The 18118-nt window shown below is 38.9% G+C and overlaps 1 pseudogene; it reads right to left on the bottom strand.

Moving 5' to 3' along the window:
• Positions 1-10374: 10374 nt before the first annotated feature.
• Positions 10375-11319, bottom strand: LOC145821650 (uncharacterized; annotated as a pseudogene).
• Positions 11320-18118: the final 6799 nt, after the last annotated feature.

Here is an 18118-nt window from a genome sequence, read left to right as displayed (position 1 = left end):
ATTTAGTGTAATCATCAATAAAAGTGATGAAGTACTTGTTGCCACCACGTGATTGTATGACTTTCAAGTCACATACATCACTATGCACTAAATCTGAAGGTTCGGTACTTTTTCAACAGAATGAAATAAAGTCCTTGTCAATTTTGTTTCTACACAAGTTTCACACTTGTGATTTGGATTAATCTTGAAAGATGGTATGTGATTTAACTTGATTAATCTACACAAAGAGTCAAAATTCACACGACCTAGTCTACCATGCCACAATTCAGGAGACTCAAGTATATAAGCAGAAGAGGACGTTTTCTCATTCATTTTTGGGATAATAGTAATTACATTGAACTTAAACATATCGCCCAACATATACCCCTTCCCCATATAGACTCTACTCTTGGTCAATAGGACCTTATCAAACTCAAACACCATGCGGAAGCCATGCTTGCTTAAGAACAACCTCGAGACAAGGTTCTTACGAATGTTTGGCACAAATAAAACATCGTTTAGAGTTAGCTCTTTTCTTGAAGTCATCTTCAGGACCACTATGTCTTTACCCTCAACAGTTAAGGTCGCATAATTCCCCATGAACAACTTCTCACCGTTTCAAATTGGTTCGAAAGTTGTGAATATATTCTTCTCAGCATAGATGTGGCAAGTGGCCTTAGTGTCCACCCACAATTCCTTTGGGTTGGACCCCACCATGTTCACTTCAGATACAACAGCTGATAGATGCATTTCATCATTTTCTTGAGACAGATCCTCTACTTCAGCCATGTGAGCCCGACTTCTGTTTTGTGGAGGGTTCTTTTTATAAGGCTTCTTCTTCTTGCAATAACCAACCGCTCGATGCCCATCGCTTCCATAGTTAAAGCACTTTCCATTGAACCTAAAAGTAGGTTTCTGTGGCTTGTAGATTGGTCTTTTGGAGACACCACCTCTAGCCCCTAGCTTTGAGTTTTTGTTGGCTAGTGGTTTCTTCTTAACCCCCGTGGATTGGCCATGCTCAACCATTTTTGTTTTCACGGTGGAGGTACTCCCCCATTTCTTCTGGTTATCCTTTTCAATTTAGAGCCTGACAACGAGCTCTTCGACTGTCATCTCCTTTTTGTTTGTGCTTCAAGTAGTTCTTGAAGTCTTTTCTGCCGTTAGGTAACTTTTCAATCAAAGCAGCTGCCTAGAATGATTTACTCAATAATATTCCCTTAGTATGAATCTCATGTAGAATAGCTTGGAAATCTTAGACTTGGCTAATGACGGTTTTAGAGTCCACCATTTTGAAGTCCATAAACTGACCAATGACAAATTTCTTTGCCCTAACATCCTCAGTCTTGTACTTCTTGTCCAAAGTATCCCACAGCTCCTTTGCCAACTTCTTTGCATAAAATATGTTGAACAGAGTGTTTGCCAAGCTGTTCAAAACATAGTTCCGGCAAACGAAGTTTGACTGCTTCCAAGCATCTAGAGCCATGAGCTTCTTCTTGTCTTGCTCATTCTCTTCCACAGTTGGTGGGTCCTCACTTAAAAATCTCACAAGGTTAAGAGTAGTTAGGTAGAATAGCATCTTTTGCTGCGACCTCTTAAATTGTACTCCAGTGAACTTTTTTGGGCACTTATGATGGTTAAGCCGTCCTTTCAGAATAGCAGGAGTAGCAACATGGTTGACCATAGAGGTCACAACAAGGTTTGGCAAGCCAATTGACCCGAGGTTCTGATCCCTACCAATATTAGCAGCAGCAGTGTTAGGTTCGTTAGTCTTGTTAATTTCGCTAACAAACATAGTTTATCAAGTTGTAAAGTTTCCTGGTAATTTCCCTTGCTCCCTCGAGCGAAGGAAGCCTGGCTCGAGCGAAGAAACTTTGCTCTCAGTAGTTTTCATTATCTACAAAAATATTGAGAAGGAGTTTTGTGGGCTCGAGCGAAGACACTTATAAAATACACGCATATCAGTCTCGTTGCTCGAGCAATAGATCTTGCGCTTGAGCGACCGTTCCGGCCCTGTTTGCTATAAAGCTGCATTTTAGTCAAAATTTAGGGTACGACTTCTAGATCATCTTAAAGGAATTAGGGTTTTCATTTGGAGCATCTTGGCTAGTTTCTTTGATGTTTGTTTGAGTATTAAACTCATGGTTTGATAAGTATACATCAAATGATTGATTGATTGTTTAATATACCAGAGTGGTGTTCGTCGGTGGATACCAGAGATTCAAGCATGGAGTATTTGAAGAAGTTCGAAGCTGTGTGTGGTCATTGATTTGACATGGATGTTGTGGATTCGACATCAAGCTGATCAATTCCAAGGTGAAGGAGGTAGTGAAAGAGATACATATTATTGAAGAAAAATTGACAGAGTTTGGGTAATTTTTTTTCTTTCTTTCTTTCATAATGGATTGATTAGTGGCGTTTCGCTCGTGATTTTTTAATCACAATTGGAAGTGCTTCAATTGTGGTTTTTCCACGTAAAAAACGGTTGTGTCAATTTATTGATTTTGAAGCAACAATCTAAATCACTTTCGTATGTGCTAGATGATTTAGATAGTTAGTTTTAATTATTTGGATATTATTGCAATTAATTCTGGTCTAAATCATGAATCACTTAGGTTTTTCAATTGGTATTAGAGCATGTCACTCTTTGTTTTTTTATCAAAACTACAGGAGTGTGATTTTGTGTGATTTGTGATATGGATTCAATTTGTGAAGGTAACTCGACCCAGACCTCCGTTACTTGATGGTACAAACTATTCTTATTGGAAAGCTTGTATGAGGGCGTTTTTAAAATGTATTGATGAAAAAGTTTGGCATTGCGTGGTCTATGGATGGAGTGAACCTATTGTCACCATTGATGGTGTTGATATCCCCAAACCACTTGATAGTTGGAACGCAATCGATTATCAAAACTTGAGTTGGAATAGTAAAGCTCTCAATTCCCTCTTTTGCTCCGTCACACCATAAGAGTTTTGTTGTATTTGCACGTGTGAGGTTGCAAAAGAGGCTCGGGACATTCTTGAAACTAATCATGAGGGTACTACTACTATTAAAAGATCAAAACTTCAACGTCTCACCTCCTCTTTTGAAACTCTTTTTATGCGTGATGATGAGACGTTTGATGATTTTTATGCTAAACTTAGTGACATCGTGAATTCCTGTTTCACACTCGGTGAAAAAAATCCTTGAATCGAAGGTTGTTGGAAAATTTTTGAGGTTATTACTCGAGAGGTTCCAATAAAAAATGATACCTACTGAGGAGGCTCAGGATGTTGAGAACCTCAAGCTTGATCAGTTGGTTAGAAACTTGGAGACTTATGAAACCCACCAAATTTTTAAGAAAAAACAAAAAAGATAGTATGACTTTTACTAGTGCTCATGAGATTGCTAAGAACCCTGAGGTTGAGTTTATCTAGAGTCCGAAATGACGGTTATGTTTACCAAACAGTTCAAAAAGAATTTAAAGAAAAAGAAGCCTAGTTTCAAGGACTCTAGTTCAAAAGATAACAGTAATGAAAAATCCAAAACCTTTCCACCAAAAGTTGCTCCAAAAACTGAGAAGAAAACTGTGAAGGGGCAAGGTGTCAAGTGTTATGAATGTCAAGGGTTTGGACATGTTGCACTTGAATGTCCATCGAAAAAGAACCAAAAGAAAGTCTATACAGTGACTTGGGATGATGAAAGCGGGTCAGAGTAAGAATCCGAAGAAACCGAATTTGGTGAAGACAGAGATAGTACCTACACGACATTCTATTTTACTTTCACTCAACTACCTCCAAAGCCAGTTGAGTTTGCTCGTGGTCGGAGTTTGCATCATGCTCCTACCTTTGATGAGAGTAATTACTTATACTGGAAGGTCAGAATGATAATGTATCTTAGAGCTAATGACCCAGAAAGTTGGGGAGCAATTGAAGAGGATTTTGAAAGTGCTGACAATCCGAGCAATCAAAAAGTTTTGAATACCATCTGTGAAGCAATTTCTGAAGAAGAAGAATAACGGATTGCTCAATGCACAAAGGCCAAAGATGCATTGGATATTCTTAGTCAAGTCCATGAAAGAGAAGAGTCATCTTCACAACCATCCATTAATTTTCATGCCTTAGTTGCTCGACTGGATAAGATTGATCGAGGAGAAAAAGAAGCAAAAAGAAGATGATGAAACCTTGGAAGACAATGATGAGATTGATGGTGTTGACCTACAACAAGCTTATGAAAAGCTTTACAATAAGTCTCTGAACTTGTCTAAGATCAATGACAAACTCACTTTCAAGCTCAAAGCATGTGAAAACGAGAATGTCAAGCCAAAGGAAAATATTGCAACGGCAAAAAAGAATGTCATCAAGATCTCCAATGACATGCAAGACCTCTGTGGAAAACTTCTATCTTGTGAGATTGAAAGGAATGAACTTCTGAAAATCTATGCCACATATGAAGAGAAGATTGAAATCATTGAGATGTTAAGAGCTGCATTGGAAGAGCTGGTTGGTTGGAAAGAGGAAGAATTCAAAGATACTAGAGCCACGATTGATATGTGGAACAAAGGGTCAAAGACACTAGAAAGACACTGGAAGACATCATCGAATCTCAATAGATGAGTTGTGACAAAAGTGGGATGGGCTATGGTGATGCAACATTTCAAAAGGGACAAGCCTTTACATCACATGATATCAAGACTCAAGCAAAGGGAAAGCTGAAGGTTCAACAGGTTGATCACTCTCTTTATCAACCTAAAGGGGATAAGATCAACAAAAGGGAGGTAAAACCTATTTTTATTTGTCATCATTGTGGTAGGTATGGCCACATTCGTCCTTAATGTTATGAGTTGTTTGGTAAGGTATCACAAAAAATTAGAAATTCTAATACTTCATGGGTTAGGAGACAACCTTATATGTCTAGGCAGGACACCAAGATTCATGATGATGTTCATAATGCTAAGATGTTTACCAAGACTGTGATAACCCAACCCGCACTATGCTTAATTATGTATGTGATTATGTGTTTGATATGAATTTGCAAGTTTAAGTATGAAGAATATGTGAATTTGGAAAAATATCTATTAAAAGTAGAAATATCTGTTGCAATTGGAACTTTGAACCGAAATTGAAAGTTGTAGAGGTGCGATAAACAAAAATCGATTTCATAGCTATGATTAACATGATTTTTTAGAGCCTTTGGTGAGATTTTGAAAAAATTACGATTCGTAATGATTAATTAAGATTTATGAGTTATATGAGCACAGCCTCTTGTGTTTTTCATTTTTGTTGAGAGCTCTAGAGAGTGAGTTAAAGAGAGAAGAAGAGAAAGAGCTAGGGATTGCAAGAGAATCAAGGGGCAAACCATAGATTTGAGTTAAGGTATGGAAATTTACTTACAATCTTTGTCTCTAACTCACCATTGTCAAGAAATCATGAAGAAATTATAAATTTTGAGCTAGGGTTTGAGTTGTGTGGTGACTAGAGCTAAAGGCATGAAATTGGACCCTAATCTCTATATCTTTGTTTGATTTGAGTTCATTCTTATGATTGATCCATGAAACAAACCTTAGATGGTTCATACTAACAAGATTTGTGAGAAAATCATTCATGAATATATGTATTTTGAACTTGTGTATGTAAACCATGAAATTATGAAAAGATGAAACCATGAAATTGTTGTTAATGCAAGACTGATATGTTTAATGTGGAATTACACTTGTATCATGCTTAGATATCATGTTTTTGAGTTGTTTTTGCAAGAATTTGGGCTTGGGAATGAGATGAGAGGGTTTGCATTGTTGGTCATTTTCAAACTGTTTGGGTGTGCCCAGACTGTTTGTGCGGCCACGGGCTCCGCACGAGGGGCCCATGCCTTGAACCTAAATTGGACAGCACTGTGCGCTCGAATGGCTGCAATTTCCGCATATGCAGAGCCAGACCGCTCGAGCAGTTGGACCGGCTGCACGTGCAACCAGGCAGGGGGAAAATTCTGTTTGTTTGTATTGATGCTCCCAACCTCCGGAACGCATTTTGAGTCTTATTTAAACCCTTTTGGGAGTGAAATCATGATTAGGAACCATTAAAAAGGGCTGTGAATCACTAAAAGAAAGTGTATATGATATGAATGGATTATTTATCGGATGTGTGTGTGACATGTTTGGTGTAGGTCGTGTGCCGAAGGAAACGCCTCAAGATTGATCAAACTGTGAGTAATAATACCATATTTATATGTTCGTTATTGTGTACCTCGAACCATGAACGGCGATTGGTGTCGACATTGTGATTTGTTTGAAATGAGAAGCCTCATTAATATTATATGACATGTGCAACGTTGGGCCCGATGCCGTTTTGAAATATGATTGGGCCCGAGGCTGTTTTGAAATATGATTGGGCCCGAGGTCGTTTAGATATACATTGGACCCGAGGCCGTTTTGATATATGATTAGGTCCGAGGCCGTTTTATTATATGTTGGGCCTGATGCCGTTTTGGTTACACGATTATGGGTATTGTGAGAATTTTGTGACTATCTATTTACACTGTTTTACTGTAACTCATTAAGCTTCACTCACCCAATTTTATGTATGCACATATAGGTAATCCGCAGCATGGAGCACACCCCTAGAGTCAACTTTAGGAGCCATTCTTTTTAAGACCCAATCGAGTCATGTCTCCGAGATAGAGTTTTGTCTTTGACTCACATCATACTTTGACTTTACTTTGTTTTGCTAATGAGGTCATGGGTTTGTAAACATTATGCACAAATTTCTTTTGATACTTATATTCTTTTTGCGTGGGCATGTAAATGACGTGGATGTGTTACATTTTGCTCATATTGGTATAGCTCAATGGACTCATTCGTTTGTTCTATACTTCCGCTTTTGGCCCCATTACTATAACTACTCTGTATGTTTGTTTGAGGTTAAAGGTAATCAAGTGATTATCGGCCGGTTATGACCCAAACTTTTAGGGACGGGTTTGGGTCATGACAAAGACTACCAGTCCTACTTCTGTTAAGACCAAAAAGATATGGGTGAGAAAGAGTGACTTAACTTGTTTTGTTGTTCACACTGCACTGAAAGCACGTGACTTACACATGTGGTATCTTGATAGTGGGTGCTCTTGTCACATGTCTGGTGACAAATCCTACTTCACATCTCTTGAAAAATATGAAGGAGAAATTGTTACCTTTGGAAATGGTGGCACTTCTGGAGTTATTGGTAAGGGCTCTATAAGTGTGACCGGTCTTTCCCAGCTTGAAAATGTCTTACTTGTTGATGGTCTTAAAGCTAATCTTTTGAGCATTAGTCAAATGTGTGATTCCCATCATGAAGTATTATTTTCAAAAAATAAATGTGAAATTTTGGATAAGAAGAGAAATACTGTCATGCATAGGTTTCGCACATCTGATAACTGTTATGGAATTGTTACCACAAATGATCTCATTTGCCACTCGACCATCATAGGTAATCTTGATCTGTGGCATCAAAGATTAGGTCACATGAATTTCAAAAACCTAACTAAGATAACAAACAAAGAGCTTATGAGAGGAGTATCCAAAATGAGTAAGAATATGAACCATGTGTGCAGACCATGTCAACTTGGGAAGCAAACTCGTGCTCTTCATAGAAAGGTGAACGACTTAACAACCAAACGTCCTCTTAACCTTGTTCATATGGATCTTATGGGACCCACTTGCACTGAAAGCATTGGAGGTAAAAGATACTTTTTTTTAACTGTTAATGATTACACTCGCTTTTCATAGGTTAATTTTTTACGAGAAAAATCTGATACGTTTGATGCTTTCTAGTCCTTAGTCCTTAAAATCCAAAATGAACAGGGTGTTTCTATTAGGTGTATCATAAGAATCCGAATTGATCATGGTCGTGAATTTGAAAATAGCTCGTTTTTGGATTTTTGTGATATGCATGGAATTAAGCATGAGTTTTTTGCACCCATTACTCCACAGCAAAATAGAGTTGTTGAGAGGAAAAACATGGTAGTTCAAGAGATGGCTAGGGTCATGTTCCTTAGCAAGAAAGTTCCTCCAAAGTTCTGGCTAAAGCCTTAAATACCACTGTTTATGTTGTGAATCGTGTGTATTTAAGGTCCGACACTTTACAAACTCCATAAGAATTGTGGAAAGGGTTGAAACTTAATGTAAAATATTTCAAAACTTCTGGGAGTAAATATTACATTTTCAAAGATAGAGAGCCTTTGGGTAATTTGACTCCCGAAATGATGAAGGTATTTTTTTAAGATATTCAACCACTAGTAGAGCTTTTTGTGTCTATAACCTACGTACTTTATCTTTAATGGAATCGATCAATGTGGTTGTAGATGACACAGTGTCACAGGCCAAGCCCATCCCTATAGGTTTAGCATCGTAACCGACCAATAATCCTGGGATTGCCGAAGGTCTTTGAGATAGATTAACATAATATAAGCGGCTAGCAGAAGCAAATAACAAATATTCAACGTCCATTGAGCTGTGCAGACATATATGAGACAAAAAAATTTTAAACTTTTTATGTACATATATTATCACATTATTCCTATATCATTATATATATATATATATATATAAACAGATGAGACAAAATGGGACTTAGCCCTATTTACAAGATAAACAAAGACTTGTATAACTAAACAAGAAAACAAAAATTAAACTTTAATCATATAGTCATAACCAGTTGACATATTCGGAACCTCCATGAGAGACACATAGGTTGGTGATGGGTCGTTTTACACACTAAAAATAAATACTAAACTATACCAAATTCTTTAGAATTGTGGTAAGTCTAGGTATCGATCCATATGGACAATAGTGAAATTAAACTAATTTAAATGCTAAATTCCTAAATTAATTTTGATAAAAAGATTGAGGGATTTATAAACTAATAATAATTAAATTAAACAAAGCAAATAAATTAGCAATTATGAATAAAGATGAATTTACTGATTTGGGGAAAAATCTAGGGCAATGAGTTCACCACTAGTTACGTAAATAAGGTTTCAATTTGAAATCAATTATGTTACGGTTTGAATGAAATAATGCTTCGCAACTACAAGTTCGAAGCATTTAACAAGAAAATCATCACGTTTAATGTACGAGCATGAACCATCTCAAGTAGTACGAATCATTCGATCTAAACTAGGGTAGCGACACGGCTTGTCCCTCATAGTATGGTTCGTCTTATACCTTGAATATGAAAGAATAGAAAATTATTGTATGGAAAGCATTCAACAATCACAGAAAGCCAAATACTTGAAGAAATAGTGTAAAATATATATATGAAGCTTCTAAAACACCATATAATTGTTCAAACCTTTACATAATCAAAAATCAAAAAGAAAACCTAATTACATAGTTAGGGTTTCATCAAAACCCTAGAAAAGAAGAGCTTAGCCACTCATGAAGGAGTGGGAAGAGGTGGAAGAGATGGAACCCTCCATGGGAATTTGCTTTGAAGATTGAGAACCATCTTTTCCAAACCCTAGCCTCCTCTTTCTCCTTCAAAATTTCAGAACCCTAATCCAGCCTCCCTTTCTTCTTTTTATACCTCTGCTGTCTTTCAAACAGGTTTAAAAACAGCGACACGATTTCAAGGTTCTACTGCACGTGCAGAAAAAGTCAACGCACATGTGGGAAGCACTTTTCTCCATAAGTCCTGCATTTTTGCTCATTTTATGCTCCCACTATGTACAACCTAATTGACATTAAACAGATATAAAATATATAGTTTGACAAGCAAGTAAAGTTAAGAGATCCTAATTAACGGCCTCAATGTTGCACAATTCAGGACCCAGGCTGCACGTGGGGTGACTGTGCCGCACCACCCTCGTGCACCTGTAATTAAAGCAATAGCCAACTTGTGGACTGAAGTTTTTGCCGCACGTGCGGGGATTTTTTTTTTTTGGAGGCCATTTGCTTCCTAGCCCAACTTGTACCTTTATTTCACAATCAAAATAAGAATATCTCTTTGAAAACAAATAAAATCTCAATAAAGGTATAATCTTCACGTGAAAACCGCGAGTACAACTTTTCTCCCTAATAGTGTTTGTGACTTTTCCTATTCTCTAACAGGATGGCAGACTAGGTTGATTCGGTATCCAGAATCGAGGCGGATAAAGCTAACTCGACCTATGGGGCTGCCATACAGAGTTCAAGCTGGGGTGGTTTTGAAGCAATCTCCACACCCCTGGGCATTTAAACCAGACTCTAGTCTCGGAAATTCCAAACCTTTGCATTCTAGGCTTTGCCATTCGAGCTCTAGTTTCCACCATCTCAGTTGCTCTCCTAGGAACTCACTACAAACACAGTTAGGTGGCTATACCAGACCGTCAGATGCTGTTTGGGCACGACAAACACCAAAGGAATTACACCTTTAGAGGATTTAAAGTCTCCTAGAGTTAAAGAAAGTACTATGGAAGATATATTGGGTTCGTCAAGTGGACGACCTCAATCATCTTCCTTTTCTCAATACCATCCACATAGTGTTTCAATCTTTGGCCATTGACCTCGATGGTTGTACCTTTTGGTGGATTTTTAATCTCAACCGCCCCATGCAGAAAGACTTTAATAACCTCATATGGGCTATCCCATCGAGACCGGAGTTTACCTAGAAACAAATGCAATTTCGCATTGAACAGCTATACTTTTTGGTGAGGCTGGAAGGACTTATGAGAAATGTGTTTATCATGAAATGCCTTAGTCCTAGCCTTGTAAATTTTGGAGCTCTCATATGCATCATTACGGAGCTCCTCTAACTCATTAAGTTGGAGTTTTTGGTGGTCACCAACTTTGGCCATATCAAAATTGAACTTCCTAATGGCCCATAAAGCCCGGTGTTCTAACTCAACAGGGAGATGGAATGGTTTTCCAAACACAATCTTATATGGAGACATCCCAATGGGTGTCTTATATGTAGTGCGATAGGCCCAAAGTGCATCAACCAACCTAGTGGACCAATCTTTCCTATCGAGCCTCACAGTTTTCTCGAGGATGTGTTTAACCTCCCTATTAGAAACCTCTACTTGACCACTAGTCTGGGGATGATAGAGAGTGCAAACTTTGTGAGTGATCATATATTTGTGCACTAATGCCTCCAAGAATCGGTTGCAAAAATGTTTGCCACCGTCACTAATTATGGCACGTGAGAACCTAAAACGATGGAATATGGTCTTATAGAGGAATTTAACCACAACTTTATGGTCATTCGTTCTAGTGGCCACTGCCTCCACCTACTTGGAGACATAATCCACAGCCGCCAAAATGTATTCAAATCCAAAAGATGGTAGAAAGGGACCCATAAAGTTGATGCCCCAAGCATAAAAAATCTCTACAATCAAAATAGGGGTCATCGGCATCATATTTCACCATAAGATGGAGCCCATGCGTTGACAAAGCTCACAAGCTCTATAGAAGTTATGGACACCTTTGAAAATGGAGGGCCAGTAAAACCCACATTGTAAAACCTTAGTGGCCGTTTTCTGCCCATTGAAATGGCCGCCACATGTATGAGAGTGACAAAATGTGAGAATGCTATGGGTTTCACTCGCAGGCACACAATGCCGAATCACTTGACCCATACAATACTTGAACAATTCCGGGTCTTCGCAGAAATAGTGCTTGACTTGTGAGAAAAATCGATTTTTGTCTTGCTTAGACCAAGTTTTTGAAATTTGACCAACTGCCAAGTAATTCACTATGTGAGCAAACCAAGGAAGGGTCACGTGTGAAATCGCAAGAAGTTGCTTATCTGGAAATGAGTAATGCAAGGCTAAGGGATCACTCGTGTGCTCAATAAAGATGCGGGATAGATGATCCGCAACTACATTCTCGGATCCCTTCTCATCCTGGATTTCTAGGTCAAACTCCTAAAGGAGTAGAATCCACCTAATCAACCTAGGTTTAGTCTCTTTTTTGGACAATAAGTACCGCAAAGCGGCATGGTCAGTGAACACAATGACTTTAGATCCTAGGAGGTAAGACTGGAACTTATCAAGTGCAAAGACAATAACTAGTAACTTTTTCTCAGTGGTAGTGTAGTTTAATTGAGCATCAGAAAGAGTACGACTAGCATAGGATATAACATGGGGCACTTTATTCACCCTTTGGCCCAAGACGGCGTTGAGGGCATAATTAGATGCATTGCACATGATCTCGAAAGGAATGGACCACTCAGGAGATTGCATGATAGGGGCAGTAGAAATGGCCACTCGTAATGTTTCAAAGGCTTTAAGACATGCCTCATCCAAGACAAAAGGTGCGTCCTTAGCAAGTAAACTACACAAAGGATGGGATATTTTAGTAAAATCTTTGATGAATCAATGGTAAAAACCTGCGTGCTCTAGGAAAGACCTAACTTGACGCACAAAATTGGGTGGAGGAAGGCTTGCAATGAGGTCAACCTTAGCTTTGTCAACCTCAAGGGACACAATGTGTCCCAACACTATACCCTCACGAACCATAAAATGGCTCTTCTCCCAACTTAAATTCAGGTTTGTCTCCATACAACGAATAAGGACTTTAGTTAAGTTCTGGAGACATTTCTCAAAAGATGGCCCAAATACGGAGAAGTCATCTATGAAAACCTCTAAAAATTTCTCCACCATGTCAGAGAAAATAGCCATCATACACTGTTGAAAAGTTACCAGCGCATTGCATAGCCCAAAAGGCATGCACCTATAAGCAAAAGTGCCAAAAAGGCAAGTGAATGTGGTCTTTTCCTGGTCAGCAGTGTACACTGGGACTTGATTATACCCCGAGTAGCCATCAAGAAAATAATAAAAACCCTACCTCACTAATCTCTCAAGAATTTGATCAATAAATAGCAAAGGAAAATGGTCCTTTCTAGTCATGGAATTCAATCTCCTATAATCAATACACACTCGCCACCCAGTAGTGGTTCGTGTGGGGACTAACTCTCCTTGCTCATTTTCTACAATAGTGATACCTGATTTCTTGGGCACCACTTGTGTGAGACTCACCCATTTGCTATTCGAGGTGGGGTATATAATACTCGCATCTAACAATTTCAAAACCTTTTTTTTCACAACCTTTTTCATGTTGAGATTAAGTCTCCGTTGCATTTCCCGAGAAGGTTTGGCATCCTCCTCTAAATGTATATAATGCTTGCACACGGAGGGCTCTATCCCTCGCAAATTAGCCACCGACCACCCTATAGCACTCCGATGTGCCATAAGAACACTCATTAATTGACTCTCCTGCTCTGCTGTCAAGTCAGATGCAATGATGACAGGTAAAGTATCCTTAGGCCCTAAAAATGCATACTTGAGTGTGGCCGAGAATGGCTTCAACTCAAGTGTAAGTGGTGTGACGAAGGATGGTATGACAGGCTCTTTAGACAGAGGAGGAAGGGACTCAAACTGGGCTTTCCACGGAGGAAAATCCGGTATAGAAGAAGAATTAAGTAAGGCATTCACCTCCTTAATTGACCCGTCAATATCAAAATCCTCGAACCCAAAATGAGCTAGACAAGCCTCTAGAGAGTCCTCTACAAGAATGGAGGGTAGAGCCTCCTCCACAACCCCATCCACAACATCCACAAATAAACACTCCTTTCTCTCATGGGGTTGTTGGGATGCTTGGAAAATATTGAGTTTCACTTGCATATTCCCAAATGAAACTTCTATAACCCCAGTACGACAATTTATGCATGCATTGTCCGTAGCCAAGAAAGGTCGGCCTAAGATCATTGGGATTTGCTTCCTAGAGTTGGTTATCAGTTTCATATCTAAGATCAAAAAGTCAACAGGAAAATAAAACCTATCAACCTTTATTAGAACATCCTCAATCATGCCACGTGGCACTTTGAGGGACCGGTCAGCCAACTAGAGAGTAACAGTAGTGGGTTTCAACTCGCCAAGCCCAAATTCCTCGTACATAGAGTATGGCAACAAATTGACACTAGCCCCTAAATCTAACAAGGCCCTATCAATGAAATGATCCCCCTATAATGCATGCAATGGTTGGGGCACCAGGGTCTTTAAGCTTGGAGGGTGTGTCATTTAATAAAATGGAGCTTACTTGCTCCATGAGTATGATCTTTTGGGATATGTTTGTCCTAGATTTACGCTTTTGAGTACAAAGGTCCTTCAAAAATTTAGCATAGAAGGATACTTGCTTAATTGCCTTCAATAAGGGGAGGTTAATTTTAACTTGTTTAAAAACCTCCATTATCGCTTCCATGGATGCCGCATTCTTATTGAAAGGAGACGGTGTCTCAAGGCATTAGGGAAAGGGTGCCTTAGGCACATATGGTGCCTTGGGCTCATGTGAAGTGCTAGGGGCTAAGTCATCCCCCTTAGGTGTCTCTCCCTCACTCTTGCTCTCTTTGGGTTGACCATCGTGATCACCCTTCTTAGCTTTAGTTGCATCAAATGCAACCAGCCGAGGCTCTAACTCTCTCCCACTTCTCAAAGTAATCACCGCCTGCACCTGCTCATGGTGCTTTCCATTCCCACCCGACCCTTCTACCCCATATTGACCCTTAGGGTTGGCCACAATCTAACTAGGTAATTTTCCCTCCTCTCTCCTATTCATGTTATTAGCCATTTGACCCAATTAGGCCTCTAGCTTGTTAATGGAGTGAGTATGTGAGTGAACTACTGGTGCTAACCCCTTAAGTTTTGAGAGAATTTCTAACACTTGAGTCTCAAAGGCCGAGTTGCCTTGAGGAACAGGCGGGGGTTGGGGTTGTCGATAAGGTTGTGGTGGCAGGTACAAAGATTGGTTGGTAAAATTATTAAAATTTTGCCTTGGTAGTGGAGGATTGTAAGAAGTGTCTTGTAAAGGAGGTCTCCATGAAAAATTAGGGTGATTTCTCCATCCTGGATTATATGTATTGGAATATGGGTCATTACCCGGGTTGGAGAATCCTTGAGCCGCATTCACATGCTCTGGGACTAACTTTGGAAATTATGATGCCGAAGGGCACTCACTTAAGTCATTAGCAGGGCTCGCACATACAGCATATGCCTCGTGAAATTGAGGGTGATCTTGCTGTGTAGGGACATGTCTTGCAACTAATAATTGGTCCATTTTTTAGGACAACGCCTCTACCTGTTGGGCTAACCTACGTTTTTCCCTACCTCATAAATGCCCCCTCTTTTCGGGGCTCCAACTACTGGTTGCCAAACTTGCTGGGCTGCGGCGGCATGGTGAAGGGAATTATCACTTAAGTTCTCAAATAATTGCCATGCATCGGCGTCATTTTTGGACATGAATGTCCCACCACAAAAAGAATCAACCATTTGGCGGTGAGGCTCAGTGAAGCCATAGTGAAGCCATAGTAAAAGGTCTGCACAAGTTGCCAATCAGACACTTGGTGGCGGGGACATTGTTGAATAAGGTCACAAAGTTTCTCCCATGTCTCATGAAATTGCTCGCCATCAATTTGAGCAAAATTGGTGATAGCTCGCCTGAGTTGGTTGGTCTTACCAAGGGGAAAGTACTTATCCAAAAACCTTTGCTGTAATTGGTCTCAAGTTGTGATTGAATTAGCAGGTAAGGAGTTCAGCCAGTGTTTGGTTTTGTCCTTTAATGACAATGGAAACAAACGCAACATTAGGGCCTCATTGGTGAAATTCTGGATCCTCACTATAGAGCAAAGTTTCAAAAATTCATTCAGATGTTTGTAAGGGTCATCATGAGCTAGTCCATAGAATGATGGAAGCATTTGGATGGTGCTGGACTTAATCTCATAATGAGCAACAGTGGTGTTGGGTAACTGAATGCATGATGGCGATGTATATGTAATGGGTGTGAAGTAATCCTTAAGGGTCCGGTTGGGCCCATTTAGGCCATTCGGGTTTTCCATCTCTATTGGTTTGAAGTATAGATAAGGGTATTTAAGCCTAGGAACACGGGCAGAGGCTCTAAGTTTCCTAATAGTCCTTTCTAGTTCAAGGTCCAAATTCCACAATTCAGGGCGACAAGAACGGCGCCCGTGCACACAACACTCACACACACACACTAAGTTCTGACTCTGTGCACTAGGTTATGTAAGCAAAAATACCAAAGAAGAGAATACTCACAGCAATTTAACGAAAACCCTTTACTTGTCTTGCAGATGCTTGACGTGTAGACGTTATCCCCAATTTCCACTTGAGCTCTCTAGTTGTAGCACTTTGGTGCTTTGCTTACGAGTATTTGCTTTGGTTTTTTTTAATCACTTTGGTGCTGTGGTTTTTTTTTAAAGCTCGATTGCGCTCTGCTTGCACTTATGTGATAGCTCCACTTGCAAACACTTTGCACACTTAGCAACACAAAAAATATAAAATCCTAGACTAAAAACTAAAATAGGAATGTAACTTTAAATTACTCAATTTCGCCAGATGTCCCTGGCAACGGTGCCAAAATTTGATGGGTCGTTTCACACACAAAAAATAAATACTAAACTATACCAAATTCTTTAAAATAATGGTAAGTCTAGGTATCGATTCACATGGACAATTGTGAAATTAAACTAATTTAAATGCTAAATTCCTAAATTAATTTTGATAAAAAGATTGATGGATTCATAAACTAATAATAATTAAATTAAACAAAGCGAATAAGCTAGCAATTATAAATAAAGATGAATTTACTGCTTTGGGAAAAAATCTAGGGCAATGAGTTCACCACTAGTTACATAAATAAGGTTTCAATTTGAAATCAATTATGATACGGTTCGAACAGAATAATGCTTCGCAACTACAAATTCGAAGCATTCAACAAGAAAATCATCACGTTTAATGTACGGGCACGAACCATCTCAAGTAGTACGAATCGTTGGCTTTAAACTAGGGTAGCGATACGACTCGTCCCTCGTAGTATGGTTTGTCTTGTACCTTGAATATGAAAGAATAGAAAACTATTGTATGGAAAGCATTCAATAATCACAAAAAGCCGAATACTTGAAGAAATAGTGGAAAATATATATATGAAGCTTCTAAAACACCATACAATTTTTCAAACCTTTACATAATCAAAAACCAAAAAGAAAACCTAATTACAAAGCTAGGGTTTCATCAAAACCCTAGAAACAAAGAGCTTAGCCACTCATGGAGGAGTAGGAAGAGGTGGAAGAGATGGAACCTTCCATGGGAATTTGCTTTGAAGATTGAGAATAGCCTCATCTTTCTCCTTCAAAATTTCAGAACCCTAATTCGACCTCCCTTTCTTCTTTTTATACCTATACTGTCTTTCAAACAGGTTTAAAAGCAGCAGCACAATTTTCGAGGTTCTAGTGCATGTGCAAAAAAAGTCAACGCATGTGCGGGAAGCACTTTTCTCCGTAAGTCTTGCATTTTTGCTCATTTTATGCTCATACTATGTACAACCTGATTGACATTAAATAGACATAAAATATACAGTTTGACAAGCAAGTAAAGTTAAGAGATCCTAATTAAAAGCCTCAATGTTGCACAATTCGGACTTAATCAGTTGGCTGACAAAAACAGATTCCAGGCAGACGCCTTTAAGCCTGGTCACGCGCCTGATCACCTACATACATAAATAATACAGTAAGCTGGAGCCTAGTGAATAATAACAGAGTAAAGGATTTTAATGAATGATGTCCATAATAAATTTAGAAATTAGAGTTCATATCACAAACAGATTCATATTCATATTCTTATTTTTATCATATACAGAAATCAAAGTTCATGCTTAATCATACGTGGTACATTTATTAGCGTTAACAGAACAGATACAGAACAGATGCAGGACATATGATGGTTATAAGTAACCAGTTCCATAAAGCAACCTTCGGATCCGGGTAACAGATAATAGATATGCTGAGCTCCATGAGCCTCCGGTACGGGTAACAAATAACAGATATACTAAGTTCCATGATGGAACCTTGGATACGGGGTAACAGCTAAAAGATATCACATGATGCTAAGGATGCCACAAATACATTGCCAGAATTGGACAATCATTCATTGTACAAAACATATCATTTTAGAAAACAAATCTTAATTCATCATACAGAAAATAAGTAAAGTTGAACATAGCTTTACTAAGTTATTACTCACAATTAGCTCTAGAAGCAGATCAAATAGATTAGACTGATCAGCTAGATTAGGCAGACGATAGCGCGTGACCTACAAACACGTAACATATACTCATTGAAATACTATATCATTTCTTTGATCAAAT

This window comes from Camellia sinensis, chromosome 3, assembly GCF_055761805.1.
Source record: "Camellia sinensis isolate YWXY chromosome 3, ASM5576180v1, whole genome shotgun sequence".
In the NCBI taxonomy this organism is placed as follows: Eukaryota; Viridiplantae; Streptophyta; class Magnoliopsida; order Ericales; family Theaceae; genus Camellia; species Camellia sinensis.
The sequence above is the reverse complement of the archived record's forward strand: the minus strand, read 5'-3'. Positions and strand labels throughout refer to the sequence as shown.